The sequence below is a fragment of the Amborella trichopoda genome, chromosome 7 (assembly GCF_054954075.1).
Source record: "Amborella trichopoda isolate Santa Cruz 75 chromosome 7, AtrichopodaSantaCruz75HAP2 v2.0, whole genome shotgun sequence".
NCBI classification, from domain to species: Eukaryota; Viridiplantae; Streptophyta; class Magnoliopsida; order Amborellales; family Amborellaceae; genus Amborella; species Amborella trichopoda.
In genome coordinates this window covers 24,844,165-24,863,023 of record NC_142342.1, presented here as the reverse complement: position 1 = coordinate 24,863,023, position 18,859 = coordinate 24,844,165, and the positions used below count along the sequence as shown (strand labels likewise).

Here is an 18,859-nt window from a genome sequence, read left to right as displayed (position 1 = left end):
TTTTTGAGGTAGGCTCTAATTTGATTGTTTAAAGCCTTAGCTCTATATGAACTTTTTCCAATTTTAAAATATATACTATTTTAAAACATATGCCGGAGGTCGACTCTCATCTTGAGCGTAACCAGCTTGGACCCATATTTCATGTTCATAAACTTACGTTTACTTGAATAATTAGACACGTGCTAACACCTAACTCGTTATCACGATTTTATGATTGTGGCATGACAACAAGATATGTGGTCACCACTTATGGCATCAAAATACTTAAACCCTAAAACCAAACTTGATATCTCGAATTTAAGATTGTAAGATGAAAACAAGACATTTGGTCAGTACTTGTGGTGTCAAAATATTCAAACCCAAAACCTAACTCGATATCTCAAATCTAGTATTGTAGGATGAAAACAAGATATGTGGTCACCACTTGTAGTATCAAAATATTTAAACCTTAAAACCTAACTCGATATCTCGAATCTAAGATTGTAGGAAGAAAACAAGACATGTGGTCACCACTTGTGGTATCAAAATATTTAAACCCTAAAACCTAACTCGATATCTCGAATCTATGATTGTAGGATGAAAACCAGACATGTGGTCACCACTTGTGTTAACGATAACCTGAAACCCAAAAACAAGATATTAAGGACCTTGTGGTAATGCTTGATAGATGTACTTCAATTGAAGTTTTGAACCATTTTGAAGTTTGTTAGTTCTTATTTTGGGATAAATACATACTATAAGACTATCCTTATATATTTTTAGTTTACTCAACAAAAACGGATAGTGATTTCATGCAAAGGTTGTATAGTAATATAATGCAACAACCTTCTAAAACCATGTCAATGCCATTTGTTTGATTCAAATTTTAAAATATGTACTATTTTTATTCAAATGAACAATCACAAAAAAGAAAAAATTAAAAACGCAACCTAGAAAGTATTATTTTAGCCTAATTAATATTGGCCATCCATTTTAATCTTCACCTCAATAATCAATTCCAAAAAAAAAAGTTTCAATTTGAACCCTACATATGGTTAAAATGAGTGCCCTCCAACAACGAATCTAGACCATTCATTTGACGAATTCTAAGATCTTAGCCTTTACAAATTCAAATTCATTTTTTTTTTCTGTTTTGACGTTGTTCAACTAATGGTAATAAAGTCATCCCCAAAAATTGGAAATGAAAAAATCTTTCGACGGCCTTGATCTAAGCATTATATCAAAATGGACGGCCTATGTTAATTGGGCTAAATACTTTCAAGGGTATGTCTCTTTTTTTTTTTTGGTGATAGCTCATTAGAATGAAAAGAGTGTCCTATCTCAATTTTAGGATGAAACAAATGGCCTAACATGATTTTGAAGGTTGTTACATTATATTACTATACAACTATTGCATGAAAATTGTAGGGGCATTTTGGTCATCTACTTTACATAAAATATTTATTCTTCATTTTTCCCATTTTCGCGCTCATTTTCTGATGGGACGCCTACAATTTGATCATAAAATTATTTTTATAAAAAATATGAAAAATAAAATAGTGTTTGTCGTGGCATTGACGTAGGAACAATCATAGCCGTTCGAATAAGATTGAACGGCTAAGAAGTGAGGTCACATATAAATTATGAGCTGTCGGGGGCATATGGTAACATTTTCCTTAAAAAATATATGGGCAAGCTTTTTATGCTTCCCCTGCAATGTATATATTTCTCCTTATCCAACCGTCCATTCTGAATTGAGGGCTAAGATTGCCCAAAAATGTTATATAACGATTATATAATCTCCTCTCTCACACCCTCCATTTCTCCATCTCCCAATCCTCATCACTCAAATTGTTTATACAAGAACCACCCCACCCCACCCCACCCCACCCCACCCCATCTGAATATCCCATTCTTTATCATTCCCTCACCTCTCTCTTAGCAAACACCCCCCCGCTCCTGTCTCACTCACCTCTCTCACCTTTCACATCTCTCTCACTCATCGAACTAGGATCACCCTTATGGCCTCACATCCTTCTTTCAATGAGCCTAGATCCTCAGAACTCTCAACTCTCACCGACGCAACAAATAGGAGGTAGACCACCACAACCGCAATGTATTTTTCATGGCTTTTTTTTTTAGGTTTGTTTTAACGGCTTAGCTTAAGATCAACAACAATTAGCTTGTTCTCAGTTCTCAGTTCTCACTTCTTCTTCCTCTCCTCTAATGGCGACTTAAGCTTTCGAATTTCATCTACGGATTACAAGCTTAAGCATTAGGGTTTAGAGTGTGTCTTTTTTGCTGAGCTCAAAGCCTCAAACAGTTTTATGAGCATTATAGTATTTCTTTAGAGAGTTGACATTATTCCACGATCTTATTCCTGTGATCCCAAAACAAGCCTTATTCATGTTGCTCAATCTTTTGCAGATGTGTTTTGTAAACTCGTTTTTGTAATGTAAGTAAACTTACAACTTCACATTATTCCTTGATTTCATTCATATTACTCAATCTTTTGCAAAGATGTATTTTCCACCTTTTTAGCATTTTCTTGAATGCTGATAGACTTTTTGCACTCTTTCTCTTTCTAGGTTTGTATGCTTCATGCAAAATGCTTTTTAAAATCATATTGTTATATGGATTAGTGAGTGAAAGAGCCACCCTAGGCGTTGGTTCCTCTCTGTCCCTCTCTCTTTATCGCTGGTTTCTCTCTCTCCCTCTCTCTCTCTCTTGTTGGAGGGACTAGATATGGTTTATAGGTTTCCTCTTTCTTTCTCCTTCTCTTTGTCAACTCCCTAAGTGTTAAAAGATAGTCTTTGGGCCACCAAACTTCCAAAATTTTCCATTTCATTTTTTAATATAAACTGCAGTTTTGTTGCCTGCACTCAAAATATTTCATACATTTTACAGGTATTTTCTAAAGAAGAAATTCAAATATCTTTTTCTTCTATAAATCTCAAATTGTTTAGATAAAGTTGGTGACTTATTCCTCTTTCTGCAATTTGTGACCTTGATTTTGAGGGTATTTTCTATTAGAATCCATGGCATACCTTTTCCTTTACAACTTAATCTCTTTAGATTCCACGAATGTTCATTCAAATTCAATTTTTAGGTCTTATTAGTCATGACACATGACTCATGATACTGCTAGTCTGAAATCTTGTATTATATATCTACTTGTTTTGGCAGTGTTCTAAGCGTCAAAAGACTCAAAATCATACCTATCTCCCAACAGGCAATTGACCCATCTAGAAGAAGAAACACAGTTTGTAAGAGACATGTCTCCTTATGTTCTCCATATTAGCATGTTACATCTCCCATGTGGTGGCAAAATTTATGCTCAAAATCCAATTGTAGATTTTATATTGGCTGTTGCTCCAATATTACATTAATGTGCATAAAAATTGTCTGGTGGACAACCACTCAAATGCTACTGATAACCACTCAAATGCTCTTGATAAGGAGTGCTTTTTATTTCCTATGCATGCTAAGAAAACAAAAGCCCATTGTTACTTATCTACATGTTTGTCACTTATCTAAGAATATGAGATCCGCAGTTTGTGTGGGAAAAGTAGAGTTGACTAAAGCCTAATGTTTAGGGTCTCTAGACTCTGAATCTGTAGGCCTTAGTAGATATGAAATAATTTATTATGATATCCATGTGATATAAAGTTCCGAGTCTCTCTAAAAGCATATATTTAGGTGCAAACGTTCCCCTAATAATATGCACCCTCAATGTGTGTTCTCAAATAGTAATAGCAGTGTATTCATTCATTTATTTTTATTGGTAATTCCTTTGCATGTTCTTTATGAAATTAATCAGATTTCTACTTCTATATGCATTTATTCTTGAATCATTTATTTCCTTTTATCGTTAAACAATTGGCACAAGTGAGGAGCTCATTGTTCAAGATTAGCGGTGATCTTATTCACCATTGCAAAGGTCCCGGATAACCTTTTTTCTAATCATTTTTATATGCGATAATGTTTGATCGAATCATTCTTTATAACGCTTGTTTAAATCATCCTTTAGATGCTTTTTATATTCTGGAAGATTTGTTTTATTAGTCATTTATGTCGTTTTCAAAATATGCTTTTCATTTTTTAGTAATCGGATCCATGTCCGATTAACTGTTTGGGTTTGATCTTGCGAACACACTTGTACAATAATAATTCAGATTTATGCACTTAACTGTACTACCATATTGTGTCTTGTCCAAGAATTGGAAGTAACTTTACATCTAGTTAGAAAAATGATTTATTTTTGTCCAATTTTTTTCAATATTTATATGTTATTGCGCCTGGGGTTCATTGGATCCCTTAGTGTCAGTTTGGATGTACAATATTTTTGGATTACAATCCAAAAGTCATGTGAAAAAGATTTGAACAGTTTGGAGTCTTTGGACAACCAAAGAAGCTCACGCCCCATCCATTTTCATAAAAAAAAAAACCAAAAAAGCTCTGAAACCCCAAATCTACTCTCTCTCTCTCTCTTTGTGAATAAACAGGGCGCATTTTCATTTTCGCTCTCTAAGAAACCAAAGAAGCTCAAGTCCTATCCATGGCAGCCCTAAGTGTCGTCTTTGTAAAGCCATCATTTTAAACATGTACAAAGATCATTGATCATCCTAACTCTCTTCAAACACATTATTTAGAAGAAGAGAAACATTCCTAGAGCTCATATCAAACCTCGATTCATTGGAATAAACTGAATCCACCCACGTTTCTGAACAATCGAAGATCTCCTCTCTAGAAATTCCACACTTTCCTTGATGGATTTAACGTCATTTCTTCTGAAAAACAAAAAATGCTCACAAATTGGTTCATCAGAAATCATATGTTGTCTCTCAAAAGAAAAGGGTAACCCCAAGTTTTTGATTGATTTACACTTTGCAAAGCTCATTCTCACAGTAAAATTGATCCGCTCGAAGATGTGACTAAAAAAGAAAAAAAAAAGCCTCATTTCTCTTTCCCATTTTTCAACCTATTTCTTTGCTAGTTAATGTGTGAGAAATAGCAAATATTCTAGCGTGGGTTAAAAAACCAAAGAAAAGAGCAGAATGTATAATCCAAGTTCCTACATATAGCTTGACTTTTAAGGCATTTCTAGTATTCCATAGATGATGACTCCAAGTTCAAAACTTCTATCCCTATTGTCCCGTACCACCTTAGGTGCATGCCCCTCGTTTCCAAAGCCGAGGAAGTTTTGTCGAAGATGGAGGTTTTTTGTGTGAGGTCTACTCACAAAACAATTAATCCTACACATCGCATAATCGCCATAGAGGATGGCTTCAAAATTTAGTGGCCCCACTACAAGTTCCCTTGCACAACATATCTTTTGGGGACGAGTATAGTAATTGGTAACATTTGCTATATAGGTTAATGTAAAAAATATCAAGTATTTTAGTTTGTAGTGTCTATTATTTGTAAGGTAGATTAAAGTGTCAGGTTAAAAATAAAAAATAAAGAGTATCAAATATATTCCAAGTTCCCACATATGGCTTGACTTTTATCGCATGTTAGATATGACATAGAGGATGGCTTCAAACCCTAACGGCTCAACCTCTATCCCTATTGTCCCCCCTCCCCATGGGGTGATGCCTTTCGTTTTCAAGGACGAGGAAGTTTTATCGAAGACAAAGGTTTTCTGTGTGAGGTTTGATCGTCATATAAAATATATATTGCGGGTTTGGGCTAATTATGAGTGCCTAACGGTTCGTCTTGACATAGTTTGCTCCACTCTTGAAGTTGTAAATACCAGGCTTATGAAAATTTAAGATATTATCTAGCGACATTGAAGTAGAGGAGCTTTGCGTGGAGGGTGCCACCTTCATGCCAGATTTTTATGGGCTCCTTGGGCAAACCGTTCTACTCTATCTTTATGTTCTTCTGACTTTAATTATTCGCACTTTATTGTGCATTTAATTAATCATCTCTCTCACTCTATCTATTTTTTCATTTAAAATCTTTATGGGTGATTGCACTTTGTTGTGTATCTATTTCCTCTCTCTCTCTCTCTCTCTTGTTATCTCTTTTACTAGGTTATTGACTGCACTTTTGTGATGTGCATTTGATATCTCATCTCTCTCCTTATCTTGTCTCTTTTCTATGTGGGTTTTTTTTTTTTTGAATTTTGCTACTACGCTAACATTGAATTGGTTGAGCATTTGATATCTCATCTTCACTTTTCTTCACTTATATCTCTTTTATTTGTTTTTGTATTGAAAACCACTTTAGTGTTTAGGCTTTATTTTTTCAAGGGTGATGATGTTATGGATATGGAAAGCATTGCTTTGTAGTATGTAATTATGAACGTTCTTGACCTTATTATATATGTACATCTTTGACTCAGTTTAGGGAGAGAAGGAAAGGCGTATAAAGAGAGTGGAATGGTGTGTGTGTGTGAGAGAGAGAGAGAGAGAGATAGATAGAGAGAGAGAGGGTAAATATGAGAGCTAGGATGATGTATTGAGAGATGGGATTGATAAATAATGAGAACTGTTTATATTATTGAATCGACATATAATAATATTTACTTGTTTAGGTGCAGGGCTTATCACTTCTTGAAGTATTATGGAACCAGATGATGTCATTCAATATTTTGGGGGAGATAAGAAATTGATGAACCCTCACGAACGCCTTTGTGGTGTTATGTTACTTTAATTGGTAGTGATTCAAAATTAGGAGGCAGGGGGAGGAAATGGAAATGTAATTTCAGTTGTAGAGACACCCCTTTTACAAGTTCTTATGTACTTGTGCATGCTCATTTATTAGGCCTTTCATCGGTGGAGAAGTTAAGGGGATAATTCTTTGCCCAAAAATATCAAAAGATGAACAAGATGCAATGAGGTTAGAAGAGTCTGAGGCTAAACATTTGTTTGGTTCGAGTCGAAAAGACAACATGAGGTCACTTGATCAAACTGTATTCACGTCATTATCGCAATATTCAGGGTTGACACAAAATGCTACAAGATCAAATAAAAGGGCTAAGGGCAATATAACTCATATGTTTGAAGCTCATGGGAGGGAGGATGTCGATGCTGTTACTGCTCGATATTTTTATGCTCATGGAATCCCTTTCAATATCGTGAGGGGTCCTCAGTTTCAAGAAAAGATATATGCAATAAACAATGCTCCCAAGGGTTATGTGCCCCCTAAATATGAGAGATTGAGGACACGTTTGCTAGATAAACAGAGGAGCCAGATTGACCATGAGCTAGGTGCATTAAGAAATGAATGGCCAACTTATGAGATTTCTATTATTTCTGATGGATAGAGTAATGTGAAGAATTAATCCTTGATAAACATAATGGTTGTATCAAGGGGTAAGACTATGTTTGTGATTGGCTATAATTGCTTCGAAATTAAGGATACTAGTCAGAATATTACGAATGTACTCTTGAAGACCATTGACAATATTGGAACTTATAATGTCGTTGAAGTCATGATTGACAATGCATCGAATTGCAAGGGAGTTGGTTCAATAATTCAACATCATCATCCCCATATTTTTTGTTCAGACTGCTTAGCTCACGTATTGAGCCTTCTCATGCAGGATATTATGGATAAAAAGAAAAGGCACCTAACATTTGCTTTTGTTAGGGATCATTGCAAAGAGGGTAAAAGGGTAGTCAAATATATACACAACCACACAAGGTGTTTGTATATATTTCAAACTATTTCAAAACTCAAGCTTCTAAAAGCCAAGAAGACCAGATTCGGTTATCACTACATCATGTTAAGGTGTCTTAAGGAAGTGAGGCTCGCCTTGACGTCCCTCATCTTGGATGACTAGTGGAAAGGATTCGGGCATGGCTCAGGAGACGCGAAGCATGGTGAAGTTTACATAATAGTGATGGATGATAATTTTTAAGCAACAAACAAAAAAATATTAGGGTTCACGAGGCCAATCTGGAAGATGATAAAGTTTGTAGATAGTGATAAGGCTGTAATTGGAGATGCATACGAGCGTATGGATACCGTATTGGGAGAAATATCGGTTGCTTTATATGATGACCATGTGTTGCTTTAAAAGGTCAGGGACTTAGTGGTAGCCAGATGGAACAGGGCTAACCTTCCACTTCATTGTCATACTTTTCTTCTTGGCCCTAAATATTATTCTCGTGAATGGTTGTCAGTACCTACACCTGGTGGGGAGAGGAGGGTGAAGCCCCATCAGGATATTGAGTTATCTGCATGTTACCATGATGCGTTTGATGCGACAATAAGGGATGAGGTGAGCGAAGTAGGGTATGGCAACAATATGTGATTTTGTTGGTAATAGGGAGAGTTTCTCACTGCCAACGTCCATAATTGAGAGAAGTACAATGTCATCAGTGTCGTGGTGGGACTTGTATAGTGGTGGGGCCCTAGAGTTGTATTCAGTTGTAGTTAAGGTATTGTCTCAAAGTGTTAACTCTTCATGCGCTGAGAGATGTTGGAGCACGTATAGTTACATCCACAGTGTTAAGCATAATCGACTGAATGTTGATCGATCTGAGTCATTGGTATACATTTATTACAATAATAGGCTACTGAGCAGATTGAGGATAGATTACGAGACCAACTACAAGCACTGGGATGCTCATCCTGAAGATGACCACCTTGTTGTATGCCTTAGTTGCGATGGATGAGCATTTCAAAGCGAACGATGATTTGGCTTCTCCCCCACCACGTACTAGACCAGCCCTTCCCCCACCTACTATGGAAGAGCATGGTAGCCCTTTAGATCTCCATCATGACTACGGTTCGCAACCCCATACTCCAGTGCAATCTTCGATTGCGACTCCACTTACTCGACGTGAAGCTTTGCCTTCGACAACTATTGCGCAGAGACCGCGAACTGTCCGGAGGGCTCCCAACAGGATGAATATGTAGTTGTATTTCTTTCTCTCTCTCTCTCTCTCTCTCTCTCTCTCTCTCTCTCTCCCCCCCATTATCTTGGGTCTATTTAACATTTGAATGAATTCATGCCTAAAATCTGAATAAGATTGATGCTATCCTCTCTCTTACTCTCTATGGATTTTTTGATGATTGTTATTTCTTTATTGTATTGTCATTGTATATTACAAGGATATTTATTATTTACAGCCTGTGTGTATGTCAGAGTAAGTGAGAATGAAATAAGATTACTAAAAATTACCCAAGATTTCCCCCACATGCTTGTATTTCAATTCGAGATGAGAGGGAGGGTAAATGGATTACACCACATGACGAGTAAACTTACCTCACACGGCAGAAAAATGGTCATTAAGTAATAGCAAATATAACAAACATTGAATTCCCTTACCTGGCAATGGAAAATAGATTGTACGTTGAGCTATCGAGTGCACCTACGCCCATATTCCATCTGTGTCTACCCTAACATACCAACCTTGGAATTTATTATTTCTAATTTCATATATCCTTTGGTGTGGTTTTTATAAGGTTTCAACCTTAAACAATCCAATTAAGACGCAACACCAAATTTTATCATGTCATGTAATTTTGGTGTAAAAAATTCTTAGGATTATCTTAAAATCCATTTTCATATCTCATTAAAAAGTTTTAAACTCCAAAAATGGTTAAAATTAAGTAGATCTATAAACATATGAAAATTCTTAAAATGGATGGTGTAGATAATATGTGGCAAGATGCACAATTTCTGGCACTAAAATTCTTTTATTTTTTTTATACACTCATACATCTTGATGTCGAGATGATCAATTAGAGACTTTTTCAACATTAAAATAACCGTTTTCGATGGATTTTTGGGTTGCATCCTTAATTCTGCATTTTATGGTTGCAACATTATAAAAGCTTTTTCCTATATCTTTAATTTTATAAAATACTATATAATTCTCAAATGAGTTCCCGAATTTGGATTTATATTTCTTCAATATAAGATTTTTCCAAAAGAGAGTAAATATACAATATACTAATGTAGACTATATCCTCAAAACTTTTCCCTTCAATAAATAAAGTGGCTTCAGCTTGACTTGCCTTTACCAAAGTAACTTTACATTAGTTGCTCTAAGGTATAACTTATATATATATATATATATATATATATATATATATATATATCATTTAAAATTATCTTTTTTTCTATGCAATAATTGTTTTGAAATTTGAATAATTTTATTTTACCATTTTATTACTTTCTAAAAAAAACTTCTTACATACAAATAACATTTAAATATAGACATTAATATTTTTAGTAAAATTTTCATATAGTTTTTTCAACCGAAAAATAGCAGTGATGCATTTCCCAAATTTAAGCCTAACAGTAACCATATATGCTTAGGTTGAATCCAAAATGGTACCCAAATCCGAGAGAATATATTTCCATGTATACAAATGCCAACGTAACGCTCATTTTCGTTTCATGCACAAGATTTTGAACAATACTAACATTAATCGTTGATAGCATTCGAAGACTTTATTTCATACTAGCTTAATGAGATTTAATTAATCCATGGACATCCAGGATTGGTTGTGCAAGGATGTAGCTGCATGGGACATTGCTAGATAGAACAACGGTTTCTAAATTTAACCAAATCGAGTTCGCATTTGTATGGGAACAGGCTGCCATGCTTAGTGGGTGCACAAATCCATGTGTAATGGAATTGGGTTCTGCATACAAGTGGAGTTCTGTGATGGGGCCGCAAACTACTATTGACCGAAACGCAATCCTACAATGAATGGAGCTCGTTTCTAGCCAAATAGGATCGAGATATTTTTTAAATGGGATATCGTTCTTGTTGTCGATGGGACCGCATTCCTAATAGACATGGAATTGCGATCCCATTTTACATGGAACACGTTCTTATAAAATAGGGATCTTGATCCCAATGTATCAGGATCTTGCTCCCTATTAAATGGGATCTCGCTGCCTATTCAAATGAGATCTCGGTCCGTAACTACATGAAATGCGTTCTAGTTAAATAGGGATCTCGTTCTCAATGTATCGGGAACTCGCTCCTTATTCAATCAGGATCTCAATCCATAACTTCCACTCTCACCGGAACTCACTCCCCGAGCTCCAGAGCTTTGACGCTCCTGCTCCAGGAAATGGAACCGCGCATGCTCCCGCTCTATGGTATGCACATCGACAATTTCTGGAGAGAGAGACTGTAATGCTCATTGGAGGGACCTGAAAGCATAACAAAGTGTGCAATTTGATTTTTTTTATTCCTTTGCTGCTCTTATTATGTATCTAGTGTTTTTTGTTTTCTCTTTCTTTTTATGAAGTCATGCAAATTGGCCCAACTAAATAAGATTTTAAAGAACTCCAAACTACTTCAATGTCATTTTCAATGAGCAATTTATGCTTGAGTAAGAGTCCCAATAATTAGCAGCAGCAACAGTAGCAGAGAGAGAAGTGTGATTTATGTAATGTACCTAAATTACTTTTAGAAGTAAGGCTGCGATGTTCTATACAATTCATTTTAGTTGAATAGTATAAATTTGATTCATCTTTTAAGATAACATTAAATCCACACCATCTAAATAAAAAACTCCAAACTACTTCAATGTCATTTTCAATGAGACATTTATGCTTAAGTAAGAGTCCCAATAATTAGCAGCGACAACAATAGCAGAGAGAGGAGTGTGATTTATATAATGTAACTAAATTACTTATAGAAGTAAAGTTACGATGTCCTATACAATTCATTTTTATTAAAAAGTATAAATTTGATATATCTTTTAAGATAATATTAAATCCACACCATCTAAATAAAATACTCGATACAAGTTACTTTAACTTTAATTCTACTAGTAAAGTTCAAAAACTTATATAAACGTGTTTCCTATATAAATGTACAATTACATTTGTCTCTCTATGAATTCAATCAGGCGGGCATAGGATACTGACGCAAGGGCACAATGGACCCCATCGTGTAAATATCGAGTGATGTTTGCAAACTTGGCTTGCTAGGGCCTCGGACTCGGCTCTGGCCTGAGCCATGAGAAAGTTTGAGGGGGTTTTATCGAGTCCTGTACAGGACAAAAAAACAAAAAATAAAAATAAAAATCTGACAATTCAAAAGAAAGTTAAACCTTTTGTTAAAAATATTTAAAAATCACAAAAAAACAAAACCAGCAATATAAATCATTAAAATTCTATCGAAGTCCAAAAAAGTATACAAAAGATGGATTATGTGAAGATTTTAGTTTATACCTTGAAATATTCATAAAAATTAAAAAATGAAAAATATAGAAAATTAGAGAATGCAAGAAAAGTTCCCATATCATCATAGATGCTATATGATTCATTTAAAAATGTATTTCTAAAACATACATTTAAGACGTTTTTAACAAAAATTAGGACTTTTAACAATTTTGAGGTGGGGAGAGTTGGCACCTGGAACTTGAAGCTGAGCTACTTGGTCGAGTCCAAGTGGACTCGGCCAAGTCTTCAAAGGCGCCAAGTCTTCAAAGGCTACTCAAGGGTATTTACTCTATCTAGAATGTTGGGATCCCTTTCAAATTACGAGATAATGATTACAAAAAAAAATGTTTCAAATTACGAGATAAATATTTCTCAAAAAAATGTTGATTTTCATCAATGAATATTTACCAAAAAAAAATGAATTTTGAGTTTGTAAACTCCGGGATATAAGAATTCAAAATTTGGGTACCATTCCTTTTGAATTTATTTTTTCAGGTTGATGGGAGGAGGAGATTGCATCAACGTTTTGTCTTTTTTTGACAGATTTGGAGAATTCTTGTTAAAAAAAAAACCGTATCAAAATGTATAATTATCTTAAAGGAAAAACCCCATAGGACAAATGGACGTAAGAGTAAACTTTGGAAAGAACACTTAAATAAAAAGCTATGAAAAATAAAACAATAAAATGTGAGAATTCCAACAAATATCTCTTTTTGTTTCTTATGGGAAACGAAACCCAGAAATGGTACACTAGAAGGGCTCCTCTAATGCTGTATGCTTCGAAACGGCATTCTAAAGTTCTATAATGGAGTTTAAAACAAGAATTGAAAATTCAGTCATCTGGATTGATTGTCAATGCCATTGTAGATCCTGTAATATATCTTGATTCAGTTCTACGTTTTTATGAACTTTTTCTATTAAAATATTCAGGTAGCCTACTTAATAACCCTTGACATCAGCGCTCTTTTGCTCATACGTGAACCTTGTATCCCTATCCCGTGGGGGTAAAATCAAAGCTTATACGTAGCCTTGCACCCCATCACGTGATGCTTTTTAAAGTTAGTTCAACTTGGTTTATATGGCATTTCTTTCCACATTTCTTAGATGTGGAACAATTATTCATTGTGCACTGTATCACATGAAGATGTGATGATGTTGTGTTGTGTTGAATAAACTCCATCAAATATTAGGCTATCAGTGAACTAGGATATAAAGAAAAAGTATGTACTAGCATATAGGATATTAAAAAAGCAAAAAGTTTAATTGAACATTAAAAAAATTATTAGTTTATGGGATATTTTAAGAGAAAAAAATAATACTAGCTCATACCACTTTAGAATTTATTTTCAAGTTGCTTTATCAATTATCGCTCATTGAAGTATGAATTTATTTATATATTTTTCTGATTTTATTAAAATGTGATTGCAAATTTATGTTTCTACATTCTATATTTTTGTGCACACTAATTATCACACATTACATTTATTTATTTGTTAGGGTCAACCCTTGTTTTTTGTATCATATTTATTATAATATTATAACTACTAATTATATTGATAACCAAATTTTATATTTTATTTATTAATTTACGGGAAAAGTTTATATAAGGTTGTAACATTAAAATGTAGAATTACATATGCACATCAAAAATCCATCAGAAAAGGTTGTTTTAATGTTGAAAGACCCTCTAATTGATCATCTCGACATCGAGATGTATGAATGTGTTAAAAACAAGATTTTGGGTCACTGCATCTTGTAACACATTATCTAGACCGTCCATTTTCAAGATTTTCACATGTTTATAGATCTACATGATTTTAACCATTTTTGGAGTTTAAAATTTTATAATTAGATATGAAAATATATTTTTAGATAATTTTAAGAATTATTTATACCAAAATTACATGTTATAATATAATTTGGAGGTGCGTCTTAATTGGATTGTTTAAGGTTGCAACCTTATTGAAACCGCACCGCTAATTTATTTGCATTATAAATTATATAATGTATTTTTCGTTGTAGTTGTAAATTAGATTTTTTAAATTAGATTATGTTGTAAGACAAACTTCAAATTTATGAGTAAAGAGAATCAATAAATATTTGATGTGACAGTAATTTCACTTTACATGGAAAGTTATTTTTTTAATTTTATATTATGGAAGTGTTTTTTCATATTTTAAATTATTTTGATGCAATATTATAATATTATATTATAATTAATAATTATACAGACATCCACACAAAGAAAAAAAGTCTCAATATTCACATATTTTTGTAGATAATGGAATGACATAATATACATCCCAATTGTTTTTTAAAAAAAATTAAAAAAAATTATTTTTAAAAATATTTAACGATTTTTTGAAGCCAAAACAACAACTATAACTGATTCTCCTATCTAGATTGCTGATCCATCGATTCGACATGGTTTTTGGGGTGACTGATCTGAGTTTTCAATCCGTTTATTAAACCTTGGTTCAATGCAATGGAGTGGCACGCAAATTGTTGACAAGACACCTCAAAATCATCTCATTGTTTCATATACGGAAGCTTCATCAGTGATCATCAATATGGGTGGGAAATGAGTTGGCTTGATGAGTGGACCCGATAGGTTGTTCCAACCAGGTCAAAGATTGGACTAGGAAAATGAACTCAACGGGTCGGCACTGGTTCCACTTGACATTGGCCGGACCTTGGTCAGGTCTGGATCAAGTCCAGCTCAAAACTTATCGAGTGCTTGGATCTAGGTTGGGGTGGACCTGTCACGAAAGTAAATATTAATATAAAATTAAATATAAATAATATTAAATATATACAATAAGATATATAACTTTATTTCTTAGATCTTTCTATTTATAGACCTAGACCCGATCAGAATTGATGGGTTAGATCAAGTTCAGGGTCCAATTGATATGGGTTCAGGTCAAGTCTGGGTCTAACTTAGAGCTACTCATATCCGGTCGGGTGAATTGGATCCGACCTGACCCATCTGCACCCCTTGATCAATTTTTCCTATGGTAGGTGACCACTTGCCCACCAGCTCACCAGCTCGTACAATACTTTTGAGGCAGGAGCTTTTCACTTAGGGCATAAGGCACGTTGATAATTGGAAGTTTGCTGCTCTAAAATCTAAAAGTTTCAGTAAATCTAAAAGTTTCAGTTTATTATAGCACTTTCTTGTTTTGACAATGTTATCACCACTCAGTCAGAGCTTGAATCCCTTGGTTTTTCCCAATTTCTCATTAAGAAGAAACTTTAAGATCTGAAATTTCCTCAATTATCACAACGTTTGATTTTCTGTCAAGTATGAACTGCACTACATCGATGTGCTAAGTAAGAAAAACTGGATTTGAGTTGTTTTTCTTTTTTTTGGTGAATCAATGGGGATATCGAGCCCCTACCCGTTTTATTAAAGAATCAAAATAAATATTACATGAGCAGTTCTTAAACAACCCTTGGCAAGGGAACACTTGCAACATCAGATAGAATGAAAGGCACCACAAAATCAGGGGGCCAAGCACGCCACACCATCAAGTCATTCGTAGAAACTGTTGCTTTGGCCCAAGAATCCGCAACCATATTGGCCTCCCTATAAGCGTGTTAGACATTCCATTGCTAACCTACGAGCGATGCAAGCTTAGATATACAATTAAACAAAATTAAGCACAATCTCTAAGGAGGCCTGCAACGACGACTCACATAATAAACAAGAAGCTTGGAGCCACTTTTAATAACAAGGGGTACATAGTTCAACGCCATTGCCAATGAAATACTCCTCTGAAGTGCATATAATTCAGCTGTGTTATTAGAATTAATACCCAAATGAATTGCAAAAGCTGCAATGAATCCACTTGCGTCATTCTTGATATACCCGTGTCACACTCCAAGTTCACTAGCAGTCCTGAGGTACGACTTACTACTCTTCTATATATATATATATATATATATATATATAACAAATTCAAATTCCTACTTAATAAAACAAATTATTCCATTTCTTTTAATCTGTGCAAAGTCTACTCACAACAAATATTGTACATGACGGCTAGGTATATACATTTCTTGATAGAACAAAAATTACAATGGTGCATTCGATCAAAAGTTACAAGGGAAAGTTAATTATGACTACAAATTTCTTCAAAGATGGTCCTGCGCCATTTGAACTTATGAAACTGCAATTACCCTGAAAAGGATTTGCTATAGTTTAATGAGTTTGGCTACTTAGTAAATGATCATCATAGTCCTAAAAAATAATCATGGTTGGAAGATATCAATACTTTCAAAAAGTGAGGTCTATTAAAAACAATAAGAGGAAGAGCACTTATGTAAAACAATTTCACTTTTAGGAATACACAATTAAGTATAATCCAAAAGAATGAAATGCATAAAATTTTTTTAATAGAAATGCATAACTCAAATGATTTCACAAAGTACCCTACTGACGTCCTAAATAGATTACCTATATACCCTACCAGCGTCCTAGATGGGTCCACATAATCCCTCTAGGTCCAATGAAACCTCACCGGCATATCAAATGACTCCACATAATCTCCATCGATGTAACCGGATAGGTCTACTTAATCCCTACAGGTCCGATCATACCTCACCGGCGTACGGGATGAGTCCACTTTGACATATGATTCATACCAAGATCATCAATAATCTAACTTTAGTAGTTTAAAACATGACGGCAATTGAGTATCATCGATGATCAAACCAGCATTCATAACAACATAAGTCCTATAACAGAAGCACTAACCTTGGGTCCGAGTTTAGAACTTCTACCATCCCGTAAGGAGAGGCACCACCAACGGGTAAGTTCGTTACGTAGTGCCTCACACACGCACACATCCTCAGCGGGCTTTAGGGCTTTGGATAGGCGATGGCCTTGCAAGACACTACCCCTTACGCTACCTTGGTTAGGAGCTTGCGTCGTCAAGGTGCCAATCAATATGAATAGGGGAGCGAGCTCCCAAACAACTGCCGCCCCTACTTCCTTCCTATCATTCGGGAATCAGGGAGGTCACACTTGTTGGCACAAATATCTCATCAAATCATAACAAAGGCATGTCTCGATGTGCTCATATCTTTTCAGAAATTTGTTGCCATGCACACATATCTTATCAGAAGCATGTTGTCATGCACACATATCTTATCAGAAGCATGTTTCTATGCATACATATCTTATCAGAAGCATATCTCACATGTAATAACAAAAACATCAACATTTCTATACTATACATGTAGTCACAAGGGATATCACTATGTCATACTATGTCATACATTATAATTCAAAAGACCTTATAATGTCAATTGCAGGCCATATATCAATGTAGTACATATCAGGAAATAATAATATCATATTTTCAAAATATCATTGAAATTATTAACATAAAGCAATTTATAGCAATCACTTGTGCAGAACACTTGCACATAATAATTGCGCATAACACTTGTGTAAAACAATTGCACATAACACTTACACATAACATTTACACATAATACTTACACATAACATTTGCACATAATACTTGTATATGACAATTGCACATAACATTTGCATGTGACATTTGCATATACTTGCATATAACATTTATAGTATCTAGAATTTATGCTGCAAATATTACAATTAAATACAGAATTACGTAAAACTTACAGTTTTGAAAATATTACAATTAAATGCATAAATATATTTGGGATTATTGTAAAATTCTCAGTTTTCTTCAAATAATGATTTTTTCAGGAAAATGAAGCCACTCACACATAAAACTTACAATATCTTAAAATTCATAACAATAAATAAAAGTATTACAATTTAAATGAAAGAGGCAATACCATAATTTACCGGATCTGAAATTCAGAACAGTAAACGAAATATTACAATTTTACTAAAAGTGGAAACATCAAGTTTACTTCTAATTATTTACAGTATCTAAAATTCTCAACAATCGTGTCAGGGATAATAAATTTATTTCTAATAATTTATAGCATTTAAAATTCCTAACAATAGATAAAATATCACAATTTTATTATGAAATGATTATTTTTTCAGGAGAATGAGAACACTTATTTATATGTTACTATTGGATGAGAGAGATTACAATACTCGTTTAATTTAAGTCGGCCTCAGACTTTGTCAACTCGTCTCACTGAGGTCGGAAAACATCTTTGGCTTACGGTCCCGACCATACTCTGCCAATGTTTATGTGTTTGGTTAGCCACTCGGCAGCGAGCCCAGTCCGTGTGCTCCGGCCATTCGGAGTTCAGAGTCGTCGGGGTTTTCGTTGACGGATCAAACCGTGCACTGTTTCACCATTAAATGCTTCGGGCTTCCTCTGTTCATCTGTAGTTGAATTGGACAGAGGTGGTATTTATTTATCAGGAAAGATGAAGGCTCACGGAAGGGTCGAGGATCTTCAAGGTCAGTAATCGCAGGAAAGTTTCAAGCCACATGTTGGTAGCCTTTGAGCCATTTAATGTTTTAAGATGGGTGCAGTATGCAGTGGCATTGACATGGTGAACGGTTAACATCATAGAAATTCTATCATCCCTTTATCTATCTGTCTATTTTTTAATGTAGGGTTAAGATTGTCCAAATTACAATGTCACTTTTCTATACTATTTTATTTTTATTTTTTTTCTATAAACTATTTTGACACCAAATTTTGGACATCCATACCTTTATTAATCTCGCATTAACAAAAAATATTTTTAATAAAATAAAATAAT

General features: G+C 34.4%; 1 long non-coding RNA gene across 3 annotated transcripts; it reads right to left on the bottom strand.

Moving 5' to 3' along the window:
- Positions 1-15,398: 15,398 nt before the first annotated feature.
- LOC110006987 (uncharacterized) lies at positions 15,399-18,650 on the bottom strand. 3 transcript variants are annotated; one of them, XR_002280409.2, is made up of 3 exons: positions 18,232-18,648; positions 16,890-17,130; positions 16,107-16,313 (listed from the first exon to the last, which is right to left on the bottom strand). It is a non-coding gene; the product is annotated as an uncharacterized LOC110006987 (long non-coding RNA). The 3 variants fall into 3 exon arrangements; XR_016058760.1 differs by lacking the exon at positions 16,107-16,313 and adding an exon at positions 15,399-15,750 and having other exon boundaries at positions 16,890-18,650; XR_016058759.1 differs by having other exon boundaries at positions 16,107-17,130; positions 18,237-18,632.
- Positions 18,651-18,859: the final 209 nt, after the last annotated feature.